The 25,841-nt window shown below is 46.4% G+C and overlaps 1 protein-coding gene and 1 long non-coding RNA gene across 4 annotated transcripts in view; one reads left to right on the top strand and one right to left on the bottom strand.

Annotated features, from left to right (window-relative positions):
* Positions 1-25,841, bottom strand: part of St6gal1 (ST6 beta-galactoside alpha-2,6-sialyltransferase 1) — a 140,341-nt gene that overhangs the window by 90,401 nt on the left and 24,099 nt on the right. For 2 of the 3 annotated variants that reach the window (XM_048453871.3, XM_048453873.3), the window contains exon 2: positions 21,417-21,560. The gene's annotated coding sequence lies outside the window, so the exon portion shown is untranslated. Of the gene's footprint in view, positions 1-243; positions 370-21,416; positions 21,561-25,841 lie in introns of those variants that run through there. The other variant, XM_048453876.3, reaches the window with a different exon arrangement.
* On the top strand, positions 10,065-15,425 carry LOC125412938 (uncharacterized). The gene is made up of 3 exons (XR_007235751.3): positions 10,065-12,302; positions 12,654-12,737; positions 12,958-15,425. It is a non-coding gene; the product is annotated as an uncharacterized LOC125412938 (long non-coding RNA).

A 25,841-nucleotide genomic window follows, 5' to 3' on the forward strand; every position in this document is an offset into this window, starting at 1 on the left:
TAAAACATTATTCTAGCCATGCAAGTGAGCTGCCTGGAGATTTATCTGTCAAAATCATAACCACTGTGCAGTACAAAGGAAGTTAACAAAATCTCATATGGATGCTCAAGGCACCAAGAGGTATGATGCTAAAACACCTAGAGCCACCCCTCCCATTAGACACGTTTGGTTGGTGCTGATACGGTGACCTGCTTCTATGTCCACAGTGCCTAATGGACTCAGCACCTTTCCTTGCGGACTTACCTTATGACAAGCACGGTAATATGGCCTTGACCGGAGCAGCAACCATTCAGCGTGGAGCAAATTTTCAGGCACGATTGGTTGATATTGCAGAAGTCAGTCAACATGTCATCTGTTTACGGAATGCTCCTCCCCACTGACTTCCTCAAAGCTAAAGAAAAGATGCCTTTTCTGTGGCTGGGTGTTCTAAATTGTTCACACTTCCCCATTTCCCACAAACAATTGAAGTTAACTCATACCATTACACTGAGATTACTTCCCTAATAGCAAAATCTAGAGACCACCCTCTTCTATGTCTTACTTCAGTCAAGCCTTGATGGGCCATCTTCCGACTCCCTCCAATTCTTTTGGGGCGTCCTCCACATTTCCCTTCCCTACCATCACTGTATCCACGCTGACCAGCTCCCTGCCCACCACTGCATCCATGCTGACCAGCTCCTTGCTGCCACTGCATCCACGCTGACCAGCTCCCTGCCACCACTGCATCCACGCTGGCCAGCTCCCACCCACCACTGCATCCACGTTGATCAGCTCCCTGCCCACCACTGCATCCACGCTGACCAGCTCCCACCCACCACTGCATCCACGCTGACCAGCTCCCGTCCAATACTGCATCCACGCTGACCAGCTCCCACCCACCACTGCATCCACGCTGACCAGCTCCCTGCCCAACACTGCATCCACGCTGACCAGCTCCCTGCCCACCACTGCATCCACGCTGACCAGCTCCCGCCCAATACTGTATCCATGCTGACCAGCTCCCGCCCAACACTGCATCCATGCTGACCAGCTCCCTGCCACCACTGCATCCACACTGAACAGCCCCTCTCCACCACTGCATCCATGTTCATCAGCTCCCTGCCACCACTGCATTTGCGCTGACCAGCAACTTGTTGACCCAGAAATGCTTACTTCACACTACCACTTGCATGAAGATTCCTATATTCAGAGCCCTGGCATTGCCCACAGAGTCCTCTAAAAATGTTCAAACTGGAAACCCATAAAAGAATGTTATGTTCTATATTTATTCGTTTTTAAACGCACATACATACACACTTGCGCACACACACCACACCCACATTACACACATTCCACACAAACACACAAAGCACATGAGTGCACATACATACACACACACCGCATGCCACACACATGCATACACACCACACACAAATACATACACAATACCAAGCACATATACTACATACACATACACACACATATGCAGATACCACACACACACACAGTTTATACATATTAACTACTTACTGTGTGCTTCTGATCATCCTGACCCAGAGTGCTTCTGGTCATCCTGACCCACAGCACTTCTGATCATCCTGACCCAGAGTGCTCCTGGTCATCCTGACCCACAGTGCTCCTGGTCATCCTGACACAGAGTGCTCCTAGCTTATCGTGGCCATTTCAATACTTAATGATTTTCCAGGAAACCCAGAAAAGGGGTGGAGTCCATAGCAATGGATCAGAAAGTATTATTTCTGATCTAAACATATTTTGGAAATTTGCCTACCATGTCTTTCTTTTCTCATTACTGACATATTGCTTAAATCACACACACACACACACACACACACACACACACACACACACAGGGTTTAACTGTGTAACTCAGGCTGGCCTTGAACTCATTATCTTCTTGAACTAGCCTCCTGAACTGGGATTTCAAGGGTGTGCCACCAAGCCCAAACTCAACTATCCTAATCATATGAACATCACTTTAACTAGAATGGGAACCTAGAAGGGCCACGTGCATATGCTTATAATCCCAGGCACTCAGAAAGTGAGGAAGGATTCTCTGCGCTGCGAGGTTTAGTGAGCTTGTCGCAGACTCATGAAGTCTACCCACAAGCAGACTCCTTTCGCAGCTACAGCAGAATCTATATGCTAGATGCCTTGAGCTTGCTGAAACAGAGATGGGCACTCAGATGAGCTCCTTAGGTCCATTCTCCTTCCTCCGCCCAGCTGCCATCACTCCTGAAGGGCTGTCCACACCTTAGCCCTCTTTATCTTTACTATAGAGCCCAGTGGCAGACACACGTTCCTTGATAGCTGGACACCGTCTTAGTTACTGCTGTCTTGCCGTGAGGAGACACCGTGGCCAAGGCATCTTCGATAAGGAAGCATTTAACTGGGAGGTTCTTACAGTTTCAGAGGGTGAGTCCACAGTCATCCGGGTAAGGAGCACGGCATGGCAGCCGCCCAGCAAGCATGGCAGCCGCCCGGTAGGCATGGTGCTGAAGCAGTAGCTGAGAGCTCACATCTGATCCACAGGCAGCAGGTAGAGAGAGAGAGAGAGAGAAAGAATGCAAGACTTGGCCTGGAGTGGGTTTTTGAAAGCTCAAGGACCACGCGCCCCAGTGACAAACCTCCTCCAGGCCTTCCCAAACAGTTTCACTAACCATGGAAGCATTCAAACATATGGGCCTATGGGGGCCGTTCTTAACTCAGGCCACCACAGGCATCATTATTAACGTTAATGGAGGCTCCTGAGAACCATATGCCAGCATTCCATCTCTGCCACAACCATCGCATTCACGTTTCAAATGCGGGAATGACTTCCAGTGTGAACATGGAACCCCCCACTCAAATGCAGTCTGTTCAGATCTTCACTCTCACATATGAATCAGAGCAACGAATCCCCAGTTTCCTCCTTACTCAAGGAAACAAGACATGACGTATTCCAGTGAATGACACAGGCAGATAACAGGCTCGCCTGTGAACCATAGTGGCCTCAGTGTAAAGTCCAGCGCCATTCGTGGCACTGTTACCTAGGGCAACCAAGGTCAGTCTGTGGGTCTCCGCTTCCTTGTTTGTAAAACAGTAATCCTGCGGTCAGGATTAGAGTTAGTATAAGGAAAAAATGAGAAAGAGCCCAGCCCACCAACAGAGCGGCCATGCTAATGGACCCTAACTCCCAGGTAACCCTGGCTCTTTGGGATGGAAATATCTGAGGATGTTCTTTCCCCGGGGATCCTTTCCTCTGTAGCAGCACCTTTCCTGGCATTTCGATCCTATAGGAAGCTTTTGCTGAGTTGTCTCGTCTGCTGGTGGAAACAAAAAGTGGTCCAGTGTAAGAGAAAGAACCTCTCGCGGGACTCTCATGGGGAAACTTCCCTGACCATCTTCTGTAGTTAATAACACACAAGGTGAGCCTTGAGAACTAAAACAATGGTGGATTAGAGAGGCACCATCCATCCGAGTCGCCGAGGAGAACACAGTGCTTGCTAGCGGCCCGGCTGCAACTCCAGAGGTTCAGAACCTATACACATCAGGGCAGGCTCCGAGGACCTGAAGCAATGGGCGACAGCAGGATGTGACCTGCTCACTGCAGCCTCGGCCATACTTCTGTCAACGCCAAGAGGCCAGAAGCCTGTTATTATTTCTGTAACTGGAGCTCTTGCGTAAGCAAACCAAAAGCCAGCTCAGTGTCAGCGCTGGACTGCAAACAGAGATGTCACCAATCGCCCGCCTCCTGCTGGCCTTCACAAAGGGTCCTCTGGCCCGACTTTTCAGATTTGCTTGGCTGTCTCACTCCTGAGCAGTCCACGAAACCCACCGGCCTTCTCTGGCTCTAGTGCTGCCCAGCTGCTATTACGTTCATTTTGTTTTGAATGTCTGACACTCTTTCTCTCGTCGAGATGCCATTAGCTTGTACTTAGCAGACTGCTCCACCACCACGCTCTGGAGTGCCGTTGCATCCAGAGCATCCATGGGGGAAAGGCCTACTCTGCATATGCAGAATGTGGGCTGCACATTAGCCTCCCCCGTTCATCACCCCCAGATCCAGGCACCTCAATGGTAAATGAAAGAGTCAAGGGAAGACAGCTCGTTCTACTCACAAACGGTGATGGGTTTAGACTTTCAAAGTGGTTGGCTACTCACTAAGCCAGAATCTACATCCTCTTTAAGAGCAAGTCCTAGGACTAATGAATTTTTTCTTTTAAAGATGAATACCTGTTTACAGTCAAGTTTCTTTTCAATCATAACACACTAGCTGACAAGAGGGCCCACCACGAGCCATACCTTAACAGGCAAGAAGTTACCATATCGTGTTTCTAAAACTTGGGATCCTGTGATTACTGAGGTGCCGTCCTTCCCAGCTGGGCTCATTTTTAACAGGAGACCCAGGGAGTCTTAGAATCGGACAACTGACAAGCAAGGACATGGTAGTTAAGGAGACGCACACCTGGTCCACAGCATAGCACCCATCATGTACTCATGTTACTTTGGGCAACTTAACTGTGCTGAAGTTTAGATGTGCATCTACGATGTCACAGTGTCACCAGCAGTGTCTTGGGGGGGGATCTAGAGGCATCAAGAAGGCAATGGTCATGTGTGGCACCCTGCCAGCTCAGAAAAACTCTCCTTAGAACCAGCAGCAGCCCTGGGCCTTAGCAAACAAGGTTTCTCCACCCTTCTCAAAGCAGCACAATGAGCCGTTAGAGTGTCTCAGACCAGGCCTCAAACTCGGATCTGGCCATGTGCAGAAGACGAAGCACTGACTGACACCAGGAACTTCCCATCGGCTTCAGAAGTAGGCGGATGTAGATGGGCAAAGCGCCAGTCCACTAGAACGGCCTATATGAGCAGTCTTGGCTCCAAGTGGAGACTTGGACACAGTTCATGTTGCTTCCTCGGGAGCTGCTCTTAGGGAGTGGCAGCAGCCAGCAAGGTGCCCCTAATCACCACGGGGAGGAAGGGAGGCTTGCCTTAGGCTTCCTCCAGCCCCTGCTTTTATCCCCACCCTGCACGGCTTCCCCCCAACTCCCTTGGGGGAATAGTCAGAACTCCCACTCACTCTTCCTCCAAAGCTGCACTCAGCCCTGCCTCAAGAGGCCCCTCTCCTGGAAGACAAGACAGCCCGAGGCTGGGGGGTGGGGGGGGGGGTTCTCACTCTGTATTTCTTTTCGCACACAGATGAGTCCCAGTCCAGGTGATTCAGGAACAAATTGCATCCACCTTCTACCACTTAGGCCTCTGGGGAAGAAAAAGACCTGACAGTTGAGAAACTGTATGAAGCTTTAAGACCTGAAGGCTGGGGTGCTGTCAGCCTTGTTAGAGGAAGTCAGAAAAGGAACGGCTCATCCCGTCTTGAAGGATGAATAAGTGTTTACCAGAAAGAGCAAAGCAAAGCCCAGATGAGGACAGCAAGGCCACTGGGTCATGAAATGGGCCTATTGTGCTCAGGGCTGGGGAAGGCGAGAGAATAGGAAGCTCCATGATCAGTACCGGGAGGCATCAGTAAGGACTGAATGGCTGGCTCCACTCCAAGCTGGGGACATCATGATGCGTCTTTCCTTGAAATCAGCGGTTCTCAACTTGTGGGTCGAGACCCCTTCAGCAACCCTCTGTTTACACACACACACACACACACACACACACACACACACACACACATTACAATTCATAACGGTGGCAAAATGACAGATATGAAGTAGCAACGAAAATCATTTTATGGTGGTGGTGGGGGTCACCACAACACGAGGAACTGTATTAAAAGACCGCAGCATTAGGAAGGTTGAGAACCACTGCTCTAAACTGGGATGCGCGTTGGTGGAATGTTAAGAGCCAAAGGCAGACAGAGCGTTCCAACCGAGAGCAGGCGAGGTGTGGCCCATCGACTCCCACAGGCACCTCAGTCACCCTGGCCAGCTGGTGTGGAACTCAGTCGGCTCCACACATGAATGCCAGGTTTAGTCGCGGGGACAGAGGTAAGCGATAAAGGACACTGTAACTGCCCTGAGAGGAAGGAGGACATCTTAAAAGAACATTTGGGGGCCATCACTTTGGCTGTCAGACTACAGAAACCCTAAGAATCTGGAATTCCCCACAAGAATCTCACTCACACTGGAAGAAGAAAAGGCGGAGGTTTTGGAGACAACAGAGGAGAAAGGGATCTGCTGTAGAAGGGTAAGCCTGTCAGATTTGTCCCTTAATGGGGAGGCTGGGGCTAAGGAAACAGCAGACAGAACTCACATCTTGCCCAGGATTGCTTAGTACACACACTGCTTGACACCTGTTTAAGCCTTAGCGCCATCTTAGATCCCAAAGATGGACTAGGAGAGAACACTGGATCTTTGTCTCTTTTCCCAGGCTCGCCCAAAATCTCAGGAACAGGACCAACAGCGGGGACAGTCTGAGAAACAGTTATGTCTCGAGGCACGAAGTCCTGAAAGGAACCTGAACAACCCACACCCAGCTTGCAGCCCTCGGCTGCTCTATACTACCTGCCATGGCTTGAATAAGAAACTTCTTTTTATTCAAGTATTCTTGAAAAAGTCTTCTTGCTGGGCAGTGGAGGCACACGCCTGTAATCCCAGCACTTGGGAGGCAGAGGCAGATGGAACTCTGTGAGTTTGAGGCCAGCCTGGTCTATTTCAGGACAGCCAGGACTATTACACAGAGAAACCCTGTCTCAAAACACAAAACAAATGAAACCCACCAAAACCTATCTTCTCATTCTTGAAAGAAACACACACACACACACACACACACACACACACACACACACACACACACTCACTGGGCCCCCATAGCCTAGTTCTGAGCACTAAAGCTAATTTCTTTCAAAGTGGGTGCTGTAAGCCAGTGCCTCTCAGTTGCCTAACTAATTACTAATATCTTTGTTTTTATCTTGCTGAGGCTTCAAAGGGCCCCACAGGGAACAGGTGGAGTCAGTTGCCCAGAGGCATAGCCCTGCTCCGTCTCTATGGGAGACTGAAGAATGCTTCCAAATGCTTTCTGCCTCCCCTGCTGCTCTCCACCTCAGCCAGATCAAGTTTCCCCCTGACCTGGTGGGTTCAGGAGAGTTCTGAGTCTCACAGGATAGCCTGGCAGGCGCAGCTGTTCCCCGTGAGGGCATTAATAATACAGGTCTTTTTCCGCAAACCCTGGCAAACCGTCTGAAATGACAAGTGAAAACACTGTGTCCAAATTCTCCCTGGGACTCAGGACGGGGTGGCCGGAGGAACTCACCTTTATCAGGAGGAACTTAGTTATCTGGGCAAGGATAAAGGAAATGGCTGGGGCTCAGAGGGAGGGGCCCATTAGGAGAGCTTTCCAGGGAATGTTATAGAAGTCGGAAGCAACTACAAATCACAATCCCAGAGAAACTAGACAACAATGCTGACACTAAGAGAGACGCACAGAGATCTAATCTACATGGGAAGTAGAAAAAGACAAGATCTCCTGAGTAAATTGGGAGCGTGGAGACCTTGGGAGAGGGTTGAAGTGGGAGGGGAGAGGCAGGGAGGGGAGCAGAGAAAAATGTAGAGCTCAATAAACATCAAAAAAAAAAATCGTGAAAAAAAATTTTAAAAAAATAAAACTATACTGTTAGCAAGTGGGGGAAGAAAGCCCGAAACAAGAGGATACAGCCCTGTGACTTAGGGTCCCAGGAATAACAGAACCATGGATTTCCTCTTAGCAATAGCAAGCTACAACAGCACGGTTGCCTGAGACAGGAGTCAGGGGGGAGTGCTGTGGAACATTCCTAACTGTGTGAAGATGGGCTACATTTGTTTATGCTGCAGAACATTCCTTTAACTGTGTAAAGGTGTGTTACATTTGTTTATACTTCATTTGTTTAATTATGTAAGAGTGCTGTTGTTGCACTTTGTCGGACTAAGGCACCTGATTGGTCTAATTAAAAACTGACTGGCCAATAGCTAGGCAAGAGAGGGCTAGGCGGGGCTGGTGGGCAGAGAGAAAAATCGGACAGGGAGGGGTGAGACGAGAAGCGGGAGGGGAGAAAGAGAGGAGCCAAAAATCAGGCAGCTGCCAGCCAGAGAAAGGAAACGAAAGGAAAAAGCCCCAAACGAAACACAGATGAAGAAATACAGGTTAAGTTATAAGAGCTAGACAGAAATGAGCCTGAGCTAAGGCCGAGCATTCATGATTAATAAGAGGTCTTTGTGTCATGATTTGAGAGTTGGTTGGTGGCCCAAAAGAAAGTCTGGTACAGGAGAGCACCCTGGGGTAATGGACAACAGGACTTGCATGCCCTTTGTCCGTAAGGTCTCTGCACCCAAGATGGTAAGGCACTCGGCGAGTGCCAGTAACTGAAGTAGGATGTGGTGCGCGGGAAGAAAATCCTAGCTTTGCATCCACAGCAGCAGTGACACACACTGACACCAGCCCTTCGCTTGCTCTCAGCCTCAGTTTCCTCATCAGGAAAATGGGATGGCGCCACACAGGTTTAAAAGTTCTTTTAAGAATGTGATGTAGAAGAACATCATACATCGCCCTGAAGTGATGCACAGAACCAGCGGGCACATAATGGACTGCTCTCCTTCAGATACAGAGCAGACCCCAACTGTCAATTGTGTCTAGCATCAGTTCGGGGTGTGTGTGTGTGTGTGTATGTGCGCGCGCGTGTGCGTGTGTGTGTGTGTGTGTGTGTGTGTGTGTGCGCACGCGCACACACGCGCACGCACGCACACACACAACCGTAGGGAGGTGAACAGGGTACAAAACAACTGGCTGTAGGTCCTGGGGGGTCTTGCTATTAGTTGGATCTAATCTGTGTTCTGGACATTGGAAGCCTCCTAAAGCAGCTCAGCTCTAAGACATCAGTGCTTAGCAGGCCAAGACTGTCATGAGCATCAGCACCCTCCCGAGTACCACTGTCTTCAGGGACTGAACAAGTACACGACATGGGGTTGCAAAAGCAAGGTCTCTAGTTGCTAGAATCATGGAGCATAAGGCAGACACCAGCTCCATACCAGAGAGCCAGGTTAAGGTTAAACTTGTCTTTAGCAAGAAGTCAGCAGGCTGCAAAAAAAAAAAAAGCCACCGGCATCCGTTTATCTCTTTATTTCCTTTTGCATCTAGCCCAACTGTGGTTTTCAGCAGGCTCTCAGTAAATAATTGAATTAATTAATTAACGAGATCTTCATGCTGGAAGCGCTGATCCGATATTATGCAAAATAAAAATATTCTCGTCTATTGTCTGGAAAGATGACCCAACGCATATAAAGATGCATAACGGAATGTGGCAACAGTGCCCAACACAGTAATTTACTTCAAAAAGAAAAAAAAAAGAGTTCTTCCCCTCTCTCTCTCTCTCTCTCTCTCTCTCTCCCCTCCCTCCCTTCCTCTTTCACACATTTATTTCTTATGCACTTATTTTGTGAATGGATCATGCTATGTACCACAGCACTTGTGAAGGTACCTCGAAGGACATCCTGTCTGTTCTTCTTTTCCTATGTGAGTTCTGGAATGGAACTTGGGTGATCAAGGAAAAGTGTTTACCCACTGGGCCAATTCTGAATCATTCTTCTAGGCTGGGTCATCTTCATGGACTGTTAATTACACCCCATAAATTGGTTTCAAAACTCTATTACTCTCTAAGTCATCATGATGGCCCTCTAGATTTGCTGAACAGAGTCATAAACACACTCTACAACAGAAAAAGACAGCTACCCCTTGAGGCATAGTCTTGGAGCCTCCCCTCATACCCATGGGTACATTAACAGGTAAAAGGCTGGACATCTGTAACCTTATAGAGTGGTCTGGGTTGAAGTGGAAGGTCCTGCATCGCCAAGCATTGAGCTTACAAGGCACCAAATACCTTCCTGAATATCACACAAGGACTCCTCTGCCTGTGGCCAAAGCTAAGGCTGAAAGCCCCAGGTCAGGATCACTTTGTGGCCAAGTGTCCTGTCTCTCAGATTCCTCACTCACACAACTCCAGAGTCCCCACCTAGAATTTATGACTTCACATTTATCTCTCTCTCTCTCTCTCTCTCTCTCTCTCTCTCTCTCTCTCTCTCTCTCTCTCTCTCTTCCGGCAACCTACGTTTATGTTCCTACAAAAGCTGCTGACAACAGTCCCAAGTCTGAGAGGAACTAAAATAGCCTTCAATGGGCAAAGGGCTGTAGTGATTGAGAAATTTATTCCCCGCAGGCTAGGGTATTTGAACACTTGGTCCCAGGTGGTGGCCCCGTTTGGAGAGGTTGAGAGTTCACTCTTTGCTTCCTTGATGGGGTTGAGATGTGAGTTCTCTGTGTCCTGTTTGTCGTGGCATTTCATTTGTATTTTAATAAATAAAGCTTGCCTGAAGATCAGAGAGTAAAACATCCCCACTGGTCAGCCTTACAGACCAGACAGTGGTGACACACACCTTTAATCCCGGTAGCCACACTAGCTGCCGTAGAAAACCGGGCAGTGCATGCCTTTAATCCCAGCCCTAGAGAGGGTTATAAAATGGGAGGAGAGAGCTCTCAGACACAGTCTCATTCTGATTCCTGGAGGCAGGATCGCCATTTTGAACTGAGGTCTAGGTAAGAGCCAGTGGCTGACTGCTTTTCTTTTCTGGTCTTCAGGTTGAACCTCAATTTCTCTCTCTGAGTTTTTATTGACCTTGCTTCGCCTGTTCCTGCCAGCATGCCTGTCCCTTGCTGCCATGTTATCCCTACCATTATAAACTCTAACCCTCTGGAATCATCAACTAAAATAGACCTTCTTCCTTGACTTGATACTGGCCAAGGTGTTTTATCGCAGCTATAGAAAAGTAAGGAATATACAGGCTAGGATATCTTACATCCATACTGTGGAATAGTACTCAGCAATGAAAAAGAGAGAACAAGCGGGAGCCAACAACATCGGTGGGGTTGAGGGGCATCTCTGAAGATTGCATATTGTGTGAGACAACCGGATGCAGAAATGGGAGGAGCCAGTGAGATGTCAAAAGCAGAGCACGAGGGAGGTCTCTGTGGTTATGGACCACTTCTGAAGCCCGATTGCAGTGGTGGCTGCACTGGTCTACGCAGAGCAGAGCCCTGCCTGGTCAGCACAGTGGTTTCGGGACCCATCCTTCCCAGTGTACTGTAATTACACCAGATGGAGCCACTGGGGAAACCACAGTTGGGTCCTACCCGGCTCTGAAACACCTGTGCAGTTTTCAGTGAATTCTGTAATTATTTCAGAGCAAAAAGGACTGAAAAAGAGGAGTGTAATCAGAGAGCTGGGATTACAGACCGCCTCCACTGACTCCAAACCCTACTGCTCAAAGCAGATCAAAGCACCCTTAACTCTGTCAAGCCGCGGCCTCTGCTTCATCCCAACACACAGCTAACTCTTCGTTGCCTGTGAAACCATCCGTTCTCTCCCAGGACACTTCTCACTTTAGGACCGCTAGTCTCCTCTTACCAGAACGGACATCATACTCAACCCAATTACAATTATTAGGTTATTTGTTTGCAGCTCCCTGCAGAGCACAAATTTGAGGAAATATTTACAAAACCTAGCTAATAAAGCCTCGATGGGAGAATATATAAGCCAATCTTCCAATCAAACTGTAAAAAGAGACTCAATGTGATTTTTAATACAAACGCTTGTTTCAAGATTTATTTTATTTATTAAGTATACTGTGTTCTCTCGGCTTGTACGCTTGCATGCCAGAAGAGGGCATCAGATCTCATTACAGACAGCTGTGAGCCACCATGAGGTTGCTGAGAATTGAACTCAGGACCTCTGGAAGGGAAGTCAATGCTCCTAAACTCTGAACCATCGCTCCAGTCCCACGTAAATAATCTTTTTAATAAAGGCCCAGAGACTTAAGCTGAAACTTCATATAAGGAAATATGTAGCTAGTAGACGCATACATGAAAAGCGGCTGAACATTAACCTGGAGGGAAATACAGACCGGACTGCAGGAAAGACGCCCCAGAGAAAGTGGCTGCAGCTAAAGTCACCTGGCAGACAGACACCGGCAAGGCAGTGGAGCAGCTGCAGAGCTATTCTAGAAGACGGGGTGCAGCTTCCTAAACAGCAAATGCACACCAAATGCTCGACACAGACGTTCTCTACCATGGGTTTTCACAAGAGAAATCTATGTCTGTGACTATATAAAGATCCCACACACACACAAATTCCTGGTGAATAGTTCAATTTAATACTTGCAAGCTGAAAGCCATCCAAATATTTGCCTAAAGGTCGGTGGTTAAACTGTGGGACACCCACATCCTTTCAGCAATAAAGGAAGAAATGATTGATTCGCACACCAGAGACCAACATTGTAACAGTGCTGACGGATCGAAGGGTACGTGTTACAGAACTCCACCCTCCTGAGGCCCAGGAAACGCACGCTGGGGTGACAGGAAGCAGATTGGTCGTTGCTGAGGTGGGAAGGTGACAGAAAGGAACAGAAGGGACAAATACAGCACAGAAAGAAATGTGGAGAGAAGGGCAATCAGCTGTGAACATTAATGCGGTTCCCAGGTGTAGACATATGCCAAAACTCCTCATGTTGAGCAATTTGAACATAGACCAGGTTGTTGTCTATCAATCAATCCTAGATAAAGGCACAGGAAGCATGACAATGGACCCATTCAACAGGCACCTCATTTTAGGACAAAAACCTTAAGCAAATTACTATCAACCTTCATTCCAGGTAGGAATTCTTCAAGCTATCTGATACAGGAGGAAGCTGGGTCAGAGAGCCTCCAGAACCTGGGGAGACTGCAGCTGTCATCAGGTCAGAGTCTAGCGTCAAACCCCTGCAAAACTGAGCACTTAACTTCTCTGTGGGAGTTCAATGGCAAATTCCCCAACCCGAAGGCTTGGATGGTAGATCCCAGCAAAAGCACATGCTAAAGGCGACAGTGGGGTGGGGGGCGGGGAAGGGAGGATGGGCAGAGTCCTCCGCTAAGCTAACTAAGGCACCACCTCCCCCTCCGTGCTTCTCATTGCTACAGATGCCCCTAGCAGCAAAGTCGGCTGCAGACTGAGACAGGAAGATGGCCTGCAGGCCTCCAGAACAGCCTTCTGTTTGATCAGAATGTTTGAAGACCCTGGTCAGTCAAGAGACCAGATCCCTGTTCCACTTGAGCAGTGGACAAGGCCCTTCCCCTTTCTGGGCCTCTACTTCTTCCAAGGGAGGAGGTGAAGGAACTCATTTAACCCTATTTTATGTTCTCTGGGTGCCCTGCAGGACCTCGCTTTTCCTCCTGCCCAAGTTGCAGGGGTGCCACAGTCATAGGGAGTCTTGATTCTCTTGCGAAACTGGCCCCCTGGCTCTACCATCCCAAGCTTGGAGCAGAGTACCCTTCTCCATCTGACAGCGACTCTCTAGACGGCCACTGGCCACCTTGCCTCCTCCCTCAGTTGTCCCACTGTCCCCGTATCCTAGTCAAGGTTTCTATTGCTGTGGTGAAACACCACAGCCGAAAGCACCTTGAGGAGGAAAAAGGGTTGATTTCACTTGCACTTTTCATAGTTCATCAGAGGAACCGGGGCAGATCTCAAAGCAGGAAGTGGAGCTGATGCGGAGGCCATGGAGGAGAGCTGCTGACGGGCTTGTGCCCCATTACCTGTTCAGCCTGCTTTCTTCTAGAACCCAAGCCCAACGGCCCAGAGATGGCACCACCTTCAGTGAGCCAGGCCCTCCCAGATCAATCATCTATCAAGAAAATGCACGCCAGGCTTGCCCATAAGCCAATCCAGCAGGGGTAATCCTTTCACTAAGTGACTCTAACTTGTGTCAAGTTTGTGGAGGCCCAAAGAGATCAAAGGGACTTGTTTTTAGTTCAAGATTATTGTGCTTCTAACTCAAAGGTCCCATCTAGTGGTAAATCAGAGTTCCGCTCTCTCAAGGCTATCGTAAACAGATGTGGCTAGAAGCCAGACCTGAAACAGGGAAGTAGTTGGCTCCCACCTAAAACAAGAGTCTAAGGATCCAGCTAAATTCTAGTTCCCTTTATGGAAATAACTTGCGATGCCACCCAGGGAGTGGTTTGCCTACAGAGTGGTCTAGGGCATGAGTCAAGGGCATGAGAGAGGAACGTGCCCCGTGACTTTCAATTTGTATGTTAATGCAGTTCTTTTGTTCTACTCCTACCTTTTGAAATCAAGGGTATATTAAGATGTTGGAAATTAAACATGCACACATTTTCAGTACGCACTGAAATTCCCTCCCAATACTATCCTATGTGTTTTTGTGTTTTAGTATTGTTCGCGTCTTTGTATTCTTTACTATATTTCTAAATTCCCCCGCCTCCACTTTGGAAGAAAGGTATTTTTGTCAAGGCTGGTTCCGACACAAGCTGACATGAAACTGGCCATCGCTCCATGTGTTGCTTCAGGTGCTAGTCACAGACTGAACATTTCAAACTGAGGGGAAGGGGCAGAGTGCCCTGGGATGCACAGTGGCTTCGGATTTGGTTCTGCCTTTGGAGTCCTTGGAAGACAGGCTGGAGGGGCTTGGCTCCAAGCAGAAAGGATAGCCTAAGTCCTATAAAGTCTTGCTTCCGGGAAGGTCCTCCTTGTTATGGTTATTCTGTCTCTTTAAGAGACAAGCCACTCCCACTCCATCCCCCATCCGCTGAGGCAGGCAGGTCTTCCTTCCTGCTTGCAGCCTTAGTCTCTCTCTCTTTTCCATTTTCCTCTCGGACAGGCAGCTTCTCCCCTTCCTTCTGTCTCTCTCTCTCCTCCCCTTCTCCCTTCTCCCTCCATAACTCCCTGAATAAATATCTCACCTCACTCTGCATGGCATGCCTATCCATGTCTCTGTCTCTTGTCTGCCCACCATGTGTCTCCCTGTGTGGGACCAACCACCTCTCGGTGACCGGCAGCTCTTAGGACCTGCTGCCTGTCGCCTCATGGCCCACTACCACCACTTGGGGACCTACAGCATTTCTGCCGCCTGCTGCTGCCGGGGATCCTGTAGCATTTTTAATTTTTCCATTATACTCCCCTTGTCTTTGTCAAATCTGTGTGGTGCAAGCAAACTGAGCCACTTGGCTGCCATGTAGTAGACACTCAGTAAATATCTAGGAAACTATATCAAAGTCTTCTTGCCTGGGATTTTTTGCTGAACAGGTCTTCAATAGCACAAAAAATAATTCTCTGAGGGATGAAATGAAATCAAGAAGCTTCCATACAAGAAAGAGAGCAAACACTGGAATGAATGGGCAGCCTACAGAACAGGAAGAACTCTTTGCCAAGTACACCTCAAGCAAGGGATTTAGTATCCAGGAAACAGAAAGGATGGTGAAGACTAAGTACACACAGTCAGTGAATGTGTCAGTGAACTGAACAGGCAGTCCATATAACAAACACAAACAGTCGAGACCTGCATTCTAATATGTCCAGTGCCCTTAGCCACCAGGGAAATGTAAATTAAAACCACAAATCTCACCACAGTCGAGAAAATAAACAACAGTAAATTATGGTGAAGACATGGGGCAAAGGAGCCATTTTTCACTGCTGATAAGAATGTAACCTAGGACAGCCATTGTTGAATCCATACGGAGGTTTCTCGATGTGCAACTACCACACAAGTCGGCTGTGCTGCTCTTGGGCATATTCCCAAAGGGTTCAGTCAACACACTGGAGAAAAATGCCTTATGTATCTATGTTTATAGCAGCACCGTTCATCATAGTAAGAAGAAGGAACCAGGCAGACGCCCAACAACTGGGGAAAAGATAAAGAAAAGACAAGTCTGTCTACACAGTAGAATTTTATACAGCCATAAAGAAAAATGAAATCATGGCACATGCAGAAAAATGGGCAGAACTGGAAATCACTGTGCTGAGCCAGATCCTACCCATAATCACACAGAAATATTAAGTCTATCCATCATACTCTGCCCCTTGTAAAGACATCTGAGAACTCAGGGGTCAGAAACCCCATTTCTAGCCTGCAGGGAGGGCTGGGACAGTTACAGCAGGCTCACCACCTGGGGCATCAAGTGGAAGCTGCAGGAAGGGCAGGCTCCCTCATCTGATTGATGGTCTCTCACCCTACAAGGAAGAGCCCCTGGGATTTAGCAGATTAGTTCAGAGAGTTGCAAACTCCACTGCAACTGTTCAAAGCAACTTCGAGGTGAAGCCCTACTCCCTTAGGGGAGGAGAGGCCCAGCGAAGCTAGGATGCAAACCCCCAACCTGGAAGACCACTTGCTGCAAAGGGCACTAGGTGACTCTGAGCAGACCTTAACTATATCAGAGCTTAAGTTTCCATATCTGAGACATGGGTGCAGACACGTGCTGCTGGAGACAAAACACAGAGAGCAAGGCGGTGGGGGGGAGGGATGGGAGGGGGGGACTACGGGACTCCATCTATGGCCTGCTCTTTCTTACCTCACAAAGATTCCTCGTAGTGTTTAAAGTAAGGCCTTCTCCTGCATCATCTTTGAGAAGGGAAACCAAGCACTTGATGAGGAAGGAGGCATATATCCAAGAACATTTCAGACTGCTTCTGAAGGGTACTGAAGCTTTGACCACTATGCAGAGGAAGGCTTGGGAAGGGCAGGGGCAGGGCTAGCAGCCGGAAACATCAGTCATGGTCACTTGTTGGTTACTTACAACAGCAGCTCAGGGGTCAGGCAGCCTCAGGGACCAAGCCTGCCCCAGTCTAGCTCTTTATCTTCAGTGTTGGAGGGAGAGAGGCCACTTGTTGGTTCCTGGCTACTTAACCCCAAAATAATCACACAGAAACTGTATTAATTAAATCCCTGCTTGGCCCATTAGCTCTAGCTTCTTATTGGCTAACTCTCACATATTAATTTAACCCATTTCTTTTAATCTGTGTATTGCCATGTGGCTGTGGTTTACCGGCTAATGTTCCATCTGGCTCCCACGGGGCTATATGGCTTCTCTCTGACTCTATCTCTTTTCTCCCAGCATTCCATTTAGTTTTCTCTGCATACCTCTATTCTTTTGCCCTATCAGGTCAAGCAAGTTTTTTTTATTAATTAATCAATCAATCATATTCACAGAATATAAAGGGAAATCCAACATCACTTCCCCTTTTCTGTTTAAATAAAATGAATGTTTTAACTTTAACATAGTAAAGTTACATATACAAAACAGGTATCAAGCAAGAGTTACAGTTATAAAATTTATATCTACTTTATCTTTTATCATAACTAAGGAAAACTATAACTACCAATTCTTGAACTCCATCAAAGATAGCAGAAGGATATAATATTACCTAAGTAAACAGGAAGTACATTGTAAGCAACTTCCAAAACTCTAGGAATGACAGAGAGACCTTGCTGCCTGGACAGTCACTCAAAGTTCTTCTGTACAGTTGGGGCATCTATCTTCAGCCTACAGGCTCATACTATCCAGCAGACTTTTCCACAAAGCAGAAAATTTCAAAGACAGTTCCACCTATATTGGCAGTTTGTCAATTACTTTTTTCTGTGTCCTGCAGAATGTCTTGCAGACTCTTTCATGAAACGGGAACCCTGAAGGCCCTTTCTCACCTTTAGGCAAGTTCAGCAGTCATTTCTCTGTGGTCCTGCATGTCCAGTTCATCAAGAAGTCCAGGCAAGAGTAGTTTCTTGCCCAAATGGCTAACCAACTCCATAAGGAGCCTCTTCAATGCCCATCTTCCTCTTGAAATAATTGGTGCTGCCAGGAGCAGATATATCTCATTGTCATAAAAAGTCCTAAGCTCTGAAAACATTTTAAATGCCATATTCTGAAGGTCTTTGAAAGAGTTGAAGAATAGCTAACTGAAATATATTTCTATATATCTATAAAACCTAACTAACATGACTACAAGCTTGACTATTACAGATGACTGTCTATTAGCCTATATTTCTTAATTTTACATTATACTTTTAAATGAACTACACAATCATGATACCTTAATCAGGAGCAGAAATATACATATAATAAGATTGACCTTAAGTTTTCATCAATAAACCAAGATCCATACCAACGCAAGTCTCTATAGCATATCCCCCTTTAAACACAAAGAAATGTTTATAAACAGTATTTGGGAATTTGGGTGTAGTACTCTCCAAAGTACTTCCTGCTGTTTATTGGGTGAAATAATTTTTGAGGGGTATTCAAGGCAATCTTTCAGGAGGTCTTGGTCCATCAAACTATATTAGTCTGGAAGCAATCCACAGGTTCTCATCCTCTGTGGAAACAAAACGATAACCTCTTTTCCAAAGCAACATATCCTCAAATTTTGAATTCAAGATACCTTTGAAAATATATATGTTGGCTTAGCTTAGAAATCCCCAGAATCAAATGTCTCTCTGCAGTCAAAAATATTTTTTGCTGTCAAAAAAATTCAAAACTAACACAATAATATACATAATACAGACTCTCTGTGTATTTTCCATCTTTATGTGGCTTATTATTATTTATTTCTTTATGACTGACTGTAATCTGTGTCTTTAAAGACTTTGTTTTATTTTTTAAACCATTTACTTTTTTTCTAACTCTCTATACTCTTTTTCTTCTCTCTCCCAAGACTATGTACATTTATTCAACACAGTGACCCTAGAGGTCTTTTATGTCTGAGTCTGTCCTATTGTGTATCTGTAATTCTTTACTGTCTTGAAGAGCTTTTAAAGCAGCTTGGTAAGCAGCTTGGTTGCAGTGGCTCTGGATGCTGGCTCCACCTCTCTCCAATTTTAAAATGGTAGAGGTGCCATTATTCCTACTCTGGGACTGCCAGGTAGGAGCCATGCTCAGTACTTTAACTCTGAGAATGAACATGCAACACATAAATCCTTTTATCTGAGTAATAGCTAGATATGTCATGCAGAGCACTGTGCAGCCTGGAAATATCTCTGTGTGTGGTGGCAAGAATCTGTCGTGCTCTCCTGCCTGTGCACTCCTAGCAGTCCTGACCCCACCACCTGCCCAGGCAGAGGGCGCTGAGCTGCGGGTATGGTCTCAGCTACTTTCCCAAGTGGGCATATAAGCAATACAAGCACCCGGGCCCACAAACCCCATTCAAGTGCTCCATAGCTGGACCTCCAGAAAGAATCAGAGTTCACGCTGACAGCACAGACAGCACAACCCAGAAAGCAGGCATTTCAAAAGTGTGGCTTTTTTTTTTGTTACTGCTGAATCAGGATAACCTCTCTTAAAGGAGCTGCAGTGTGCCTCCAGCAAGCAAAGCCCATTCAGAAAAATAAATACAGCAAAACTTTGTTTTTTAAGTGTCTAGAGTTCCTTTTCAAGTTTTCTCAGATTTTACATGGATTTAGTCCACCATGTTGGCACACCAATTTGTTGGAGGGAAAGAGGCCATTGTTGGTTCCTGGCTCTAGCTTCTTATTGGCTAACTCTTACATATTAATTTAACTCATTTCTATTAATCTGTGTATTGCCATGTGGCTGTGACTTACCAACTCATGTTCTTTCTGCCTCCGCCAGGGCTATATGGCTTCTCTCTGATTCCACCTCCTTTCTCCCAGCATTCTGTTTAGTTTTCCCTGTCTTTTGCCCTATCAGGCCAAGTCATTTTTCTTCATTAATTAACCAGTCATATTCACAGCATACAAAGGAAAATTCCACACCACTCCAGGATCCCATAGCTTCACCACCACCAGCTGTTAGGTGGCCTGGACTTTTCAGATGAGGGTGAGGGCCCTGATGCCCGCTGTGACCCTTCCCACGTTTTTCATTTTCTGAACCACAAAAGGAAACTGGAACGTCACCAATGTCTCACCCTGTCCCTATGCCTTCTTTTAGGAAGTGCAAAAAGTGCAAAGTTGGAGCCAGAAGACTCAGAAAGAAGGGCAGAGGCCAGGACTCCATTATGCTAATTTAATTAACTCTAATCTGCTGACAGCGGGGTGGGGGTGGGGGACATTGAAGAAAGAGGCTTTTGTTGAAGCCTCATGTTTGGCAGGAAGTCACAGTCACCCTCCCTCAGAGATGAAGAGTCAAAAGCTCCAACTGGGTCCTGACTTTCACATCTAATGTTGCTCAGGCTTTCTTTCCACACTCCCCTGGCCAGCTCCTCAACTTTTCCAGGAAGAAAATGCACCCCAGATGTTGGTCAGTAACTGGAGGGCTTTCATCCGCCTTTATGAAAGAGTATCAATAATTCAGAACCCCACCCCCACCCCAGGCAAGATGTCCATCAGAGAGAGAAATGCAACCAGTTTCTCTCCATCAATAAACCAAAGGTTTCCTGGTAGCCTAACCCCCTCTCTGCAGAGGTTAAGGAGCCTCCCCTATGTCATTCTCATTACCATTATGTAGCTATCATAATAGCCACCATCATAGCTGTCCATGAGAGACTGTGCACAGACCACAGACCGTGCTCTCTTATTCTCCCGGATCCCATGTACTGACCACCTACTATTCACAAGTGGGAGACCCAGAGTCAGTGGTCCAGCCCTTGCCTCACATGCTCAAGGCCCTAGGTTTGATCCCCAGCACCACCAAAAGAAAAAAGTCCTAGGAAACCTTTGTAGCTCCTCCATTTTCCACAGCAATATGTCACTTTCCCACACTGGTCAGTCTTAAGCTGCCAACTATTTTATACTGATTTGTCTTTTGTTTTTTCTTTAGTTCTTGACTGACTTGGGGGCGAGTGTAGGGCTTTGTTTTGTTTAACAATTGTTTTGATTTTTTTGTTCGTTTTGTTTTTTGAGACAGGGTCTGTCTGTGCAAGCCCTGGCTGTGCTGGCACTTGCTCTGTAAACCAGGCTGGTCTTGAACTCAAAAGATCCACCTTGAGTCTGTCTCCTGAGTGCTGGGATTAAAGGTATACACGACCACTTTTTAGCCACTGGTTTGTAAAATTCCCTAATGCTTAGAACCAACTCTGGAGACATTCTAGACTGGGTGAAAGCTCTCCTCCCCCTTATGGAGTCATCCCTCCACCTCCAAGCAGAAGGCACGGGTATCGCATGGGAGCCAAGGAGGAGCTCTAATAGAGGGCTGTTTTCAGACCCTGCTTTATTTTATTCCAGATGTTTGAGGTGAACTTTTATAATCAGAACACATCTAAGTTTATTAAAATAATTTTTGGTAAACCTACTGGAATGCTTTGCCATAACCTTCCTGCATAATTTTTGTCATCTGTGTGTGTGTCTGGGACTTGGGGTGTGTGTGTGTGTGTATGTGTGTGTGTGTGTGTGTGTGTAAGCAAGCTGGCTTTCCTGTGCAGAACAGAGCACAGATGCATCCATCTGAATCTGGTGTAGTTAATCCTCTTTAGGGTTCAAGTTACCTTAGCAATGGAGAAAATGAAAGATTCTGGAAGTTCTGCACTAACAAAGACTCTTTGGCCTCCAGTGACTTTGCCTCCTCCATGTGAAGGGAAATGGATGCAGACGCTTGAAACTAAAAACAACTGCTCCTTCTTCCCTGAGCCTTAGAGAGTTGCCCTGGCTTTCCCCAAAGAGGCATTCTGCCATCTCCCACGAGCAGGATTTAAGGGTTCTTACCTCAGCATCGGGACGGAAAGTGGGGTGCCAGGTATTTGGGAGAGGCTCAAAGGGGCCAGTTCATTTCAGTTGGCTTCTGTGACACTGATTGCTTCCCTCTGGGCCGCTGGCTGCTGAGTTTGGCAAGGTTGGCTCTAGCCCTGCCTGCAGGGAAAAGTGAGAATGCAAGCTGAGCTCAGAAACACAGGTGCAAATACAAACAGCGAGAGCGAGCGCCCTTCCCCTTCCCACCCCTGCCAGCTCCTCCCTGCCCCAGCAGCTCCCAATTCAGAGTCCCTTTCAGGGCACCTTCCCAAATGACCTGAGCTGGCCGTTTGCTCACCCATACCCACCTGTTTTTGCCCAGTATGCGTAACAAATTAAGGAAAGCTAACATTACTGGAGCCAGTGAATCCTGACGCCACCCAGACACCGGGAGAAAGGCGAGGTAAGACATCTTCCCACCCAGCCCGAGTTCTGTGTTCAGTTTTGTTGCTCTCATCAAACCTGCTCAGTATCCCAACCCAGAGCACACTGTTTCTGCTCTTACAAATATGAAACTTCTCGTTCACTCTGTAAGCCCTTCTAACTGGATCTGGATTTTCAATCCAGAGGTTGGTTGCATCTGCATATACTGAATTAACTGCATTTTACCTTGGGCCAAAGAAATTCGGGTTCCATTTATACATTTAAAAGAAGAAAAAAAATAGCCATGGGGTGGTGGCACAAACCTTTAATCCCAGCACTTGGGTGGATGGCTGAGTTCAAGGCCCGCCTGGTCTACAGAGCAAGTTCCAGGACAGGCTCCAAAGCTACACACCAGAAACCTTGTCTCAAAAAACCAAAAAAAAAAAAAAAAAAAAAAAAAAAAAAAAAAAAAAGAAGAGAAAAGAAAAGAAAACTACTCATGATAGGCATATATTTTCTGATTTTTTTTTTATAAAGATGGGAAAGCAGAGGTGTTCCTTAATGCGAGTCCTCACAGTGTTCTGCGTTGTCATTTAAGGGCTACATAACATGCATGTGCCCCGGGTTCCCCTAGGATTCACATGTGGTGCCCTACATACTATAAATTCTACATGACTCTCAAAGGCTTGGCATTTAAGTCCCCACAAATTCTTTTTGTGATAATTACATATGGTATTTGAAACTCTATCCCACCAAAAATAAATATTTAGAAATATATCAAAACAGAGAAGCAAAAGACTTCTACAATAAAAACAGATCCAGTGCAATACCTATCAAAATTCTAATGCCATATCTGACAAGTTTAGAAAATAAAAACAATTCAGGAGTTCATATGGAAACACAAAAGACCATGAACAGCTAAGGCAATCCTAAAGAGTAAGAGCGTATAGCTGGAGGTATCACTATACCTAGCCTCAAATTCTACAACACCATAGTGATAAACACGGTGTGATAGTGGTGATAGTGGCACCAAAATACACAGGGAGACCGATAGAATAGGACAGAGGACACATAAATAAATGACAAGCTATGACCACCTAAGTTTTGACAGCAGAGGTAAAAAAAAAAAAAAAAAAAAAAAAAAAAACACTGTTGGGGTGTGGGAGAGTGGAGACAGCCTGCTCAACAAACGGATGACAAAGCTGGATTTCCACCTGCAGAAGATGAAATTAGATCCACATCTCCACCTTATACAAAAATCCCTTCAAAGTGGGTCAAAGGTCTTCATTTAAAACCTGAAACTCCTTGATTTTGAGAAGGAAGCATAGGGGCAGGGAAGAACATTTTAAATGGAACACCAATAGTGCAGGCTCTACTCCCAGCCGCTAACAGATGGACAACATGAACACAGAAAGTCTCTGCAAAGCAAAGCAAATAATCAGCAGGGCACACACACAGCCCACAGAATGGAGAAAATCTTGGCAGACAAGGGGCTGAGGGCCTGGATTACAAAGAATCGCATAAACTAAAATCCACGCAAACGGAATTGCCAATTAACAAATGGGCAAACAAATTGAATAGATGGCTTTCAATACAGGAAAAGAAAATAAGGAAGGAGCACAAATAGCCAATAAATATTTTTTAAAGGCTTCACTATCCCAAGCCATCAGAGAAATACAAATGAAACTACTTTGAGATACTATTTAATCCCAGTCAGAAGGGCTATCATCAAGAGATCTGACAACAAATGTTGAAGAGGATGTGGAGAGGAAGGAATCCTTATACACTGTTGGTGGGAAGGAAAATTAATACAGCCGCTGAGAAAATCAGTTTGAATATTTAAAACAAATAGATACAGAACTAGCACATGATCCAGCTGTTTCACCCCTGGGCAAATATCCAGAGAGCTCCTGGCCTCACAATAGAGATATTTGCACATCATTTTATTGCTGTTTGGTTCACTCTAGCAAACAACTGGAACCAATTTGCCTATCAACAGATGAACAGATAATGAAAGTTTGGGGTGTGTGTGTATATGTGTGAACTCACAAAATTTTCATAAAAACGGAAGAACTTGGAATGCTTAGAAGAAAAAAACATTAATAAGCTCACATAATTTCAGAAAGAAAAAAAACCCCACCTGTTCTTCAAATCTGGAGCCTAGTCAACAATATATGTTCATATGTAAACAAATGTACTTGTGGGCATGGTATGGCGTGCAGACAGGAGAACAGGAAAGGGTAACAGTTAGGTAAGAAGGAAGGACTGAATGTGTGCAAGGCACACAAGCCATGAAAGAAGATATAAAGCTAATTGCTTCTATAGCTTCAACTCTGCCATGCATTTTTCAGATTTTTTGGTGGAGGACATGTGCATAAAATATATTTGATACTAAAAGCTTAAAATCTAATGGGAAGCTCCACAAGTTCGGATATTCTAATTGTTCAGAAGCTCACTGAGATATTCAGACTTCTCGCCTGTTTAATTTTAGTGTAAGGTATTTTTTCTTTTTCTTGCAATTGTGTGTGTGTGTGTGTGTGTGTGTGTATTGGAATAAACCCATAACCAATTCCTTAAGTAGCAGTCTGGCAGATCAAATTACTGGGTCAAAGACTTCCCAAATTGCTCAGGGATTTGCGTAATGGAAATCATGCAACCTCCAAGGCCACTGTGCCACGGAGGAGTGACATCTCTCCCCATGGTGCTTTTTCCCCCCACACATCACAACCACACTCGTGGAAATGAGGATGGGGTACCAGGAGTCTGGATTATCCTTAAGCTCAGCTTCCATCTCAGAGAAGATCCTTGATGCTAGATCCGGGGGACGGGGTGTGCCTGAGTAAGAACAGGCAGGGAGAAGTGAGGAAGCCATAAAGGGCAGGGAAGGGGTAGTCAGATCACAAAGACAAGTGTCCAGGTTTGGGGACAAAAGTCTTACAGACCAAGGGAAGCAAAGGCCATGCTTTTGACAGAGAGGACAGAGGTGAACGGAAACTAAGAAAACTGAAGCCGACCATGCTGTTTGCAGCGCTGGTGAACAGCAAAGGCAACAGGTGATCCAGGTATAATTAATGTCAACAAAACACCAGAACAGCGGCCCTGTGGGGAAGGCAGGCCGCCAGTGGTGCATGCTCACAGCCAGCCAGAGATCAGCAGCAGGCCTGCTGGAAGGGGCTTTCCCCCAATGGGAGAGCCTTAGGCAGCTGGCTCACCAGCATCCTTAGCGGGAAAGCCCCCCCATCCTACACTCCACACCCCACACACATAGTCTCTCTGTAATCAACCTGGACAGATGCTTGGTGGCCACAGTAGCAGTGAACTCTGCTTTTATTTTGTTCATCCTTGATCTTTCACAAAACCCCTTTTGGACATCCTTAGCCATCAGAGAAATGCAAATCAAAACAACTCCGAGATTCCATCTTATGCCTGTCAGAATGGCCAAGATCAAAAACACTGATGACAGCTTATGCTGGAGAGGATGTGGGGTAAAGGGAACATTCTTCCATTGCTGGCGGAAGCGGCAAACTGGTACAATCACTTTGGAAATCAGTATGGCGAGTTTTCAGAAAATTAGAAAACAACCTACCTCAAGACCCAGCAACTCCACTTTTGGGTTGATGGAATTTGGGTGAGTTAAATACCCCACAATCTCTCCTAGGCTCTAAGTCTGCAGCCATCATAGACCTGTGAGCCAACTGGGGTTACTAAGTACTAAAGACGCTAAAGGTGAGTTTGCCAAGATTTTTTTTACCCACACTGGGGAGGTCACTGGCCCACTTGTATAACCCCTTATCCCTTCCATAACCCCCTTATCCCCACCCCACACCCATGGTGATTGTTTGAAAGAAAATGGTCCCCAAAGGGAGCGACAATATTAGGAGGTGTGGCCCTGTTGAAAGCAGTGTGTCACTGTGGGGATGGACTTTGAGTTCTCCTGTGCTAAAGTATCTCCCAGTGTCTCAGTGCACTCTCCATTGCCTGCATATCAAGATGTCTGCCTGCACGCCACCATGCTCCCTGTCATGATAATGGACTTAA

This window comes from Myodes glareolus, chromosome 2, assembly GCF_982192425.1.
Source record: "Myodes glareolus chromosome 2, mMyoGla1.1, whole genome shotgun sequence".
Taxonomy (NCBI): domain Eukaryota; kingdom Metazoa; phylum Chordata; class Mammalia; order Rodentia; family Cricetidae; genus Myodes; species Myodes glareolus.